General features: G+C 42.3%; 1 pseudogene; it reads left to right on the forward strand.

Moving 5' to 3' along the window:
- Positions 1-8,614: 8,614 nt before the first annotated feature.
- On the forward strand, positions 8,615-9,190 carry LOC118576583 (annotated as a pseudogene).
- Positions 9,191-10,023: the final 833 nt, after the last annotated feature.

Consider the following 10,023-nt stretch of genomic DNA (forward strand, 5'->3'; position numbering starts at 1 on the left):
CATTATGGGTTTTCATCTACAACTACCGATTACATCCATTACCAATTTATGATTAGAGACTATACCTTCTGGCCTCCTGTTGTGTGAGGGCCTTTCTCTGTATAATTTTTTTCACATTTACACTACAGAAAACAACTTATTTCTAACAAAGTAGTTATATTTCCATAAAAACACAGGGTGCTCTGTCTCAAAAGGACCAGACACCTCCAGAGACTTGGCGACCTTTCTGGTCACCAAGATTGAAACTGAACAATCCCTTGAGCATTTAAGATCTATTCTGACAGGTGTCTAGAAACTGCTTTTCCCAAAGAGTGGACTTTCTGTTATAGGACTTCTCCTGAAAAGTGAACTTTTACTAGAAGATTGGCCTCTAGTGAAAGGATGGAAATGGTCGACATTTATCTAAACCTTGGACTTTTCTTAAAGCTTTTTCACAAATACTCACATTTTTATTGATGTTTGGACTTTTATTGAAATGGTTGGTTTTTCATAAAAACTACTGACTTTTATGAAAATGATAGCTTTTAATTTGAAAGTTACCCATTTTATGTAAAGAAATGACTCCTTATGGAAAACTGACTTTTTAGGAACATGATCTACTTTTTGTGATCTGTGAACAGTTTGAACTTTTATGGACTGGATGGATATGGGGTACCTAGGGTCCAAGGGCTCAGCTAAGTCTGGCGTGGGATCTGAGGGGAAAAAACATCTACGTACACTCTGTTCTTATGTCTGTTAACTTTATTCCTCTAAGACAAAAATTACATCAGTTCAGCAATAGTTCCATCAGACATTCAAGGCAGGAATAACTCTAGACATCCCAAGCTCTACATCATCTACTTTACTTCTCTGGGATGAAATCCTGTCTCCATAACTGCAGTTCCGTCCAGCTCTCTAGCCCATAGTCCTGCTAACACTAACTCCTGTGCTTTCAGCCTCATCTTCGTCCTCTGTGTCCTCTTTCTCCATCTCTGCTGCTCTCTACTCCTGGTACTCAGAAGACTCTACTCCAGATCTGCTTCCACTAGAGGGAACCTATCATACTCTCTTCTCTCTAGCCAAGCTGTCTGTTCTTCCCTACAGAAAACACCTGCCCTTTCTTTCCCTGGGCTGGTGGTTCTCTGCCTCCTCAGGAATGTTGCTCTATCTCTCACCTTGATATGTAAGAACCCCTTTCATTTGAAGTCAAAATGCTCTGGAGGAACACTAGGCCTCCTCAAGGCAGGGGTGGGCTGAGCTGCCATTAGTCACCAGGAGAGCAAAGCTAGGCATCTCTGCAGCTTGTCTCCTAAGCTTCAGCCAGGGCAGTTAGTGACTTAGTGGGTTCAGCAGGTCTGGGGAGCTGAACTGTTTACCAATTGGTCTGTGCATGCAAGGATTTCATAGCATAAGACAGCTGAAATATTAAAGTCTGGGTAACACCAAATATTCATAATAAATGGTTTTGCCTTTGACAGACCTTTGGCGGTCAAAGTCAGTTTTAACACAAAACTGGATCTCTATGATATATTTCTTGTGGCCTGCAGAGTTCCTGTTTCCCTGCATAGTATAAAAGGGAAGTTTAATTCTCTCTAGAGCAATGAATGATGTGAATAAATATTGAGTTTGGAGATGACTGGAATAAATAATAAGTACAGAAAGTAAATATTGACATATGATCAACATTTGTATTAGAAATATATACTTATAATCTATAAAGGATATTTATAATCAATATTCTATATAGATGGCCAGCTAAGAATTAGTTTAACCCATCTAGTAAGTATATTTGTATATAATGAAAATATCTGTCCCAATAAGGCAGGCAGAGGAATAATATAAAAATCTATCCTTAGCTGCTAGATCATAATATGGTTCAAGATGTCTAAATACTATGATTCTGACTTATCCAAAATGAAATGATTAGTTTGGAACATTGACTGTATCTATTAGTCTCCAGTATAAACTTGTTTGAACTGTATTTTAAAGAGGTATAGTGAGACAAAGTTACCTGAATCACCTGTGGGACCAAGGCTGCAGCTGAAGTTTACCTAATTTAAATTTGTAATCAATGCAATATTCAACCATAAGCTTATAAGAGGACAGTAGTGACCTGTGTCAGGGCACACACAGTGAGACTTACATATAAAACAATTATGAAAAGCACACGGGGAAATATCTGGTAGTACATACATTTCAGGATCAAGGGCAGAATTTATACAATTAGTAATGGAACATTATTTAAGGGCAGGCAGCTGGGACAAAGGGGTGGCAACGGGGCTGTAGAAGTCTCCCCTGGTTAATTTTCTGCTAATAAGGGGGCAAAGCTGAGAGTCTTGAGGCCGGATGCAGTGGAAACCCAGGAAATGCAGGTTTGTTTTCAGGCTCTGTGGGACATGGGTAGCAGGTTTTCTGTCTCATGGGCTGGAGGGCGTGCTGCAGGGTTTAGCTGGACAGCACATCTGTGTGGGCTGGAGGATGAGATGCAGACCTGCAGCTAGACAGCATGCCTGTGGTCCAGAGGATGACAACCAGTAACTCTTTAGATGATTAGTGTTTCTGCTGGGAGTAAACATAAGTGTAAATGCTAAGACATGCTGTTGAGTTTTAAAGAGTAACCTTTTTCTTGTAGGAACATTAAAGCATGGTTGGCAGATGAGAGAAGGGGGTTTTAGGAAACTTTTTCTCAGTATGGGAACATTAAATGCTTGCTTGGCAGATGACAGAAGGGGATTTTAGGCCAGGGGTAGGGGAGGCTCTCTCTTCCCTATAGAAGCAAAAGAAAATTCATAAGTCAGGTTACATTCCTCCTGGTCTGTCTTGACTTGTGAGTATTGGTGAAGTTTGATCTCCTGAATCTTATAAGTACCTTCTTAAAAGATAAAACTTTAGGCATATTAGCAATATAGCAGTGGTAAATTTTTGTCAGAGCAAAATTATGAATCCTTGGGTCCTTAACAAAAACAGCAGGATAGTCTGAGAATGAAATCTGAAATGTTTTATATATACATATTACATCTTGTTTATTTTTGGATCAGAATTAACAAAATACATCTGGAATGGAATTATTATTTATAATCTTATTCCTACAAGTTTGATATCATTGATGAACAGAGTTCATCCCCTGGAATTATATGACTTTGTCCATAAAGTTAAAGCTCAGTATTCAGAATCTCCGAGTAATTCACAGCCTGTAATTAAACTGGCAGCTATAGAGCACCTCTGTGCTGCTATGGCCTAGTCCATGGCATGGCCAGGCGATCCAGGATTCATGAAGGTGGGTCAGTGCCCTGTGAAACATGTATGCATGTCCTCTATTTGACATTATGAAAACATCAGGACCTTTGAAAATATCCGTGAGACGGTCCTAGAGGCTTAGATGCAAGTTTGTGGCTTGGTCTGGGGTAATAAGGAATGCCTTTAGTAGGAGAATTGAAAAGACAAACACCAATCCTTGGGAGCTCTTGGAGTCTATGTGAGGCTGAGGCCTCTGTCTTAAGATGGGCTCTAGGCATTCCTTAAAATTGAGAGGCAGTGAAAAAATATTGTATTACCTTTGTAACGTGGCCATAAATCATAAGGATGTAGGCCTTGTTGGTAAGCTTTCATAGGGAGAGAATTTGTAACTATTAGTCAGGCATAAGAAAGTCTAAGTATATCCTGTAGACCTATCTGTCAATCCATAGACTTATAAGTTCTATAGTTTGATATAAATATAATATCATCTGTGCAATAAATGTATTGCAATGTGTATGTAGAGAGAGAGATGGCCAGTGGAGATAGCAAGGCAGGCTTTGAGATTTCCTTGGCTTCAATAAACTTAATTTCATTTTGAGGTCTTGTAATAGTCTATAAGCCTGATTTTCCTAAATAAAAAATATTGGGGTGATTTAAGGGCTGGTGTGGGGCTTTATATGCTCAATATTTCAGTTTTTTTTTTTTAACCAGGCGGGTAGCAACTATATAAATATATATATTTAGCACTTACAGATCATTGCTTAACGCAGATAGAGGCATCAGATCTACAAGCAATGGGGTCCTAGGATAAATTTTGATATCCTAAGTCATGTCTGTTATTTAAAATTTTTGGGATAACAGGGTCAATTATGCCCTGGATTTGTTTACCCAAGTTCTTTTAAGCTTAAAACCCTTCTATAGCATTTGAGCTGACATTATTCCATAGTAGAGATTAATGGAATATCCAATTGTTACAGCATGTCTCTTCTCCATAGTGTGTTAGGTGTGGAGGATGACCTATGGGCAGAATATGCCATAATTTTTTCACCTGAACATTCTAATATTCCTGAGGTTATAATATTAGCTTGACCTAGGCCTCTAAGAGATGAAGGAGTGATAATTGTCTTAGGTATTTGGCCACCCCTTTCCTGAAATGTACGAAATGTTTGTGTTCTCGTCTAGCACTTTTAATTATTTCCTTTCCCTGTATTTTAAGCATTCAGTTGGTCTGGAATATTTAATTTCTGAACCCAGAAAGCCATGTCATTAGAATCCTAACTGGCAGCGTCTTAGGCATTGCCCTGTATGGCTCTGAATTGTTTTTGAAGAGGGTTGTACAATAATTTTAATCCCTTAGTATCAATCTCTCTAGGGAGGACCTTAATATTTTGTACAGCATAAGAGCTATGGCCTATTATTAGCCCCAATGTCCCTTCTGGGGAGGTCCATAGATTCTTGTATTAAGGCATACATAAGTCCATTCTTAAAGCCCTTGTGTATATATCTCAGACCTCAATAAAAACTTTATGCATAGATCTAACATACTGAGCTTACATACTGAGATTCATGTACTATTTATAACATATCCAGATGTTTATATGTTACATTTATCTATCCCAATAACTAGAAGTTCATTTATTATAAGTTATTTTTTAACCTTCCTCAATATTCTCTATATCTGAACCTTTATATCCTTATGAAGATTTTACATCCAAAAGCATCTATATATTTAATTTGTCAGGAGACCTAGGTGATTGATATTGAGAACAGCCATTGTAAAGTGAATTTCTTTTAATCAAAGGAACAGTAAAACATCATTTTGAAATCTGTTTGGTGAGCTGCGTTTTATTTGCAATTGGATAGCAAGGTGAATTATCTTTAGACTGGTAAATGGGGATAATATCTAAATGATCTCTAAGTGTAATTGGACTAAATCCTGGCATGGTTTAAAGTGGAAAGCTTAAAACATTTTTAAAATGCCAGGGGGCTAAGTAAGGAATTGGTTCTATTTGACATACTTAGCATGTATATAAATATGATTTTCATATGTTAGAGAATTTGATCATTATTAAGATGATAAAGATTAACTTGTATCTTAATAATTATCTTTAGCAGCTTATAGTTTAAGTTCAATTGATCCTTAACAGTTAAGTTGACCAATTAATCAATGTTACATAATTAAAGTAAACTTATTCTTAATAGTTTATAAGTCAGTTGTTGTTATAAACTTAGAATTTTAAGTTTTATACCTGCAGATTAGCCTCAATAATACTGTTTGTTCTTAAATTACCTTAATACAGAAATATAGCATGTAAGGAGAGTAACAATTCAATAAATCCTTCACGGTGAAACATGAATTAAGAGAAGCACAGTAAACACCCAAACTAATTGTAGTTACAGACAGTTCTAGGGGAGCTGGCACTGGCAAACACTTGTGAGCTGCCATGTGGGTATGAAGAATTGAATTTGGGTACTCTTGAAGAACAGCCAGTGTTCTTAACCTCTGAGCTACCTCCCCAGTCCTGAGGTGACCCATTTGTCAAAGTTGCAGCTAGAATAAAGTTTACCACCAGTAAACTTTACCCATAATGGCAAGGTTGGGGAGGGGTGGAGATGTAGGCCTAAGTGAGCAGTTTTTACAGGAAATCTATCTCGAGCTTGGCACTTTCACGGAATTTGCAGTGGGTTCTCAGAAGTGTGGTCGACCTTTTCAGTAGGACACAAATAAAACCGTTTTTCCCCTGTTTACCCTCTGCCTTAGACACCACCCTTGGCCTTTTCTCCGCCCTGGTAGCTAGTGACAGCAGGGCTCCGCCCCTGGGTGGCAGGACTATAAGAGGGCCAGCTCACTGGCTGGGGCAGGCTCTCTACCCTAGCTGATGAGCAAGCTCTGTTATAAGTGAACTTAGGAAGACCTAAAAACGATCGCCAAGAAGCCATCAAAGAAACTGCAGCAGCCTGGCTGCTGCCGGCTCTGCCTCATTTTACCTAAACTGCTGACTATCTATGCCTGCATTTTCGTTCTAAATTCTATCAGATTGAAAAATTATCTCGGAGGAATCGTTTAAGACGAAATTAACAGCGACCTGCCTGGCTGCATCTGGCTCGACTATTTTTACCTAAATTGTTTACTATCTCTGGTTCCCTTTTTGGTCTAAATATTATCAGATTGAAAAATTATCACGGAGAAATCGTTTAAAACGAAATTAACAGCAGCCTGCCTGGCTGCTGCCGGCTCTGCCTCATTTACCTAAACTGCTGACTATCTATGCCTGCATTTTCGGTCTAAATTCTATCAGATTGAAAAATTATCACGGAGGAATCGTTTAAGACGAAATTAACAGCAACCTGCCTGGCTGCATCTGGCTCGACTATTTTTACCTAAATTGTTTACTATCTCTGGTTCCCTTTTTGGTCTAAATATTTTCAGATTGAAAAAATTATCACGGAGAAATCATTTAAAACGAAATTAACAGCAGCCTGCCTGGCTGCTGCCGGCTTTGCCTCATTTTACCTAAACTGCTGACTATCTATGCCTGCATTTTTGGTCTAAATTCTATCAGATTGATAAATTTATCACGGAGGAATCGTTTAAGACGAAATTAACAGCAACCTGCCTGGCTGCATCTGGCTCGATTATTTTACCTAAATTGTTTACTAATCTCTGGTTCCCTTTTCGGTCTAAATATTATCAGATTAAAAAAATTATCACGGAGAAATCGTTTAAGACGAAATTAACAGCAACCTGCCTGGCTGCGTCTGGCTCGACTATTTTTACCTAAATTGTTTACTCTCTCTGGCTGCCTTTTTGGTCTAAATATTATCAGATTGAAAAATTATCACGGAGAAATCGTTTAAGACGAATTTAACAGCAGCCTGCCTGATGTCCTAATTACGGTAAGATTGAAAAATTATCACCAAGAAACAGTTTAGGAAGACATTATAGCAGACTAGCTGGGGCCGGCTCTGTCTCATTTGACCTAAATTGCTAACTAAGCCTGCGCTTTTGTCCTAAACTTTGTAAGACTAAAAAAACTATCAGAGAGTAACCCTGTGAGACTCAGCTCTAAAATTCTGTAGCTACTCCTGCTGGGAGAGCTGTTTGTGCCATGGAGCTAAATGTCTGGTCTGTGCCTGTGAGAGAGGATTGGGATGGATGGGGGGGAAGGGTTGCAGTGCCCCAGCCCTCTGGGGTTATGACCTGGGGTATGCTGCAGCCTTGGCGCATGCCATGCTTCAGGCCTTTAAGAGAGTGCTCACCTAGTGAGGGTTGTGCTTCCTGCCTGGAAGCTCTTCCTAGGCAGGTGGCGGGCTTGGCGGGCTCGCCCTGGAATTCGGATTCTGGCAGAGTGCAGTGCCAGCCTGGAAGCTGGTCCCCTGCCTTCTGTCCCGGAAGCCGGAACCCAGAGGCTCTGGTGGGAGAGGAGGACCAGGCGGAAGCACCACCATGCAGGCTTGCCCTGCATCAGCCCCCCTGCCTCTTGGATCCCCAGCCGGGTGCTCCACCACAGCAGGAAGCCCAGACCTCTGACCCGGAGCACCCAGGTCAGTGGGGTGGGCCTGCAGCCCCCAGCTGGTGGAGAAGAGTCCCAGGTTTGTCAGGCCTCCTGGACCTGATTTGTTGCTGCCAGGTGTTCTCCTTCCCACCTGCCTGCTGCCCTTCTGTCTTTGGCCCCAGGGAGCCTTAGAAATAACAGGCGCCTTTGGGATACTGCTCCCTCCCTGCAAGCATGCTCCTTTCTGAACCCCTCCATTTTCAAAATAAAGACGCACTGACAACTGCCTAACGTTCCTGGTCAATGTTTCAGTTATTTTGTGCTTAAAAGCTTCATTTACAGAGCTGAGCTGGGGGTGATGGTGCAGACCTGTACTTCCTGCACCTTCAGAGGCAGGAGGAGGCTGCCTGCAAATTCCAAGCCCATCCACCCAGGGAGACCTTGTGGTCAATCCATTTTTAGAATCATAATATCTCAGGCTTGAGAGAGAGAGAGAGAGAGAGAGAGAGAGAGAGAGAGAGAGAGAGAGAGATGTCTCAGTGATTTAAGAGCACTGTCTGTTCTTCCCAAGGACTGGGGTTCAAGTCCAGCACTCAGAAGGCAGTTCACAAATCTGCAACTCCAGTTCCAGGCAAGGAAACGAAATCAAATGAGTGGCTTGGAGTCCCCCTCCCCCGCCCCGTTCCAGGCCCTGGCTTGAGGCACTCGGCCCAGCCTGGGATGCTTTGGCCAAGGAAATCCTGGCGCCCCAGTTGCCCTTGCAAGCCGGCTTCTGGACCCCAGGGCCCTGCCTCGCTCCCCATGGGGCTCCCCGCCTCTGGCTCGGGAGCACCTGCTGCTGTCCCGGGGAAGGGTGCCTGGAGGAGTCTGTGTGGTCCCTGGAGGAACCTGAGCGGTGCCTGGAGGAGCCCATGCGGCCAGAGAAGGTGCCACTGGTCAGTGGTAACAATCCCTATTCCTCATTTGGAGCAACTCTAGACAAGGATGATGAAAAGAATTTATGGAGCATGCCTCATGGTGTGTCCCACACAGAGGCAGATGATGACAGGATTTTGTACAATCTGATAGTCATTCGTTATCAGCAGACCAAAGACTCAGAGCAGTGGCAGAGACTCAGCTATGATTTCTAATAGCCTGAGGCAGATTCACAGGGAAGTGAGAAACAGATGGAGGTGAATCCTAGAAGCCTTGGGTTTTCAAAGGAAAGCAGATTCTGCTGTCAGTGGCCAAACTCAGCACCATGGCTGATTCTAAAACCATGAGAAAAGCCCTAGAGATGCTTCCATCTTCCCAGCCAGCTGGGAGCTCTAGGAGAGCTAGCCCTTGGTCATGGACTGTCTCATTGCTCTTGATGCTGCCAAAGAGTTCTTTAAAATTGCCTGCCGAACTTACCCAAGTAGCCTTGGGTCCCTTGCCTGGTCGATGGCCAGAAAAAACTGCACTACCTTCCATTTTCAAGTCCCACAATAAGAGCTTAGGGACAACTGAGTGGTGGTGGTGCATGCCCTTTAATCCCAGCACTCAGGATGCAGCACTCAGGAAGGAGAGACAGGCTCCAAAGCCATGGAGAAACCCTGTCTCTGCGGGGGCCTGGGGGTGTAGGAAAACAATTATTGGGGCTGAAGAGATGCTCAATGGTCAAGAGCACTTGCTGCTCTTGCAGAGAACCTGGGTTTGGTTATCACACCTACATGGCAACTTATAACCATCTGTAAACCCAAGTCTCAGGGGGTCTGATGGCCACTTCTGGCCTCTGAAGGTACCAGTCAAGGTTAGAGGACAGCTCTGTGGTGGTGGTTCTCTGCATATTTTTATGGGCTTTAGTGCACAGACCTACACACAGGCCAAACATCCACACACATATAATAAGAATAAAATAAATATTTTTCTCTGCGCTTACACCAGACCTGGAGGAGCAAGCACAGTCTCTACCTGCAGAACTATGCCAGTGATTCTCAGAGTGCTGAGGAGATGCTCCCAGAGCAACTGCATCCTTGGTGCCAAGGACCACACATCCATCCACATGAATGTGGCCAAAGGTCACAGGCAGGTTTAATAGCCAGTTTGAAATCACGCCTTTAATTCCAGCACTCGGGAGGCAGAGCCAGGCGATCTCTGTGAGTTTGAGGCCAGCCTGGTCTACAGAGTGAGTTCCAGGAAAGGCACAAAGCTACACAGAGAAACGCTGTCTCGAATAAACGAACAAATAGATAGATAGATGACAGATAGATAGATAGATAGATAGATAGATAGATAGATTAAAAAAAAAAAACTATGCTATCTGTGGGACCAACCTCAGGATGGGCGAGTT

Source organism: Onychomys torridus, unplaced genomic scaffold (assembly GCF_903995425.1).
Source record: "Onychomys torridus unplaced genomic scaffold, mOncTor1.1, whole genome shotgun sequence".
NCBI classification, from domain to species: domain Eukaryota; kingdom Metazoa; phylum Chordata; class Mammalia; order Rodentia; family Cricetidae; genus Onychomys; species Onychomys torridus.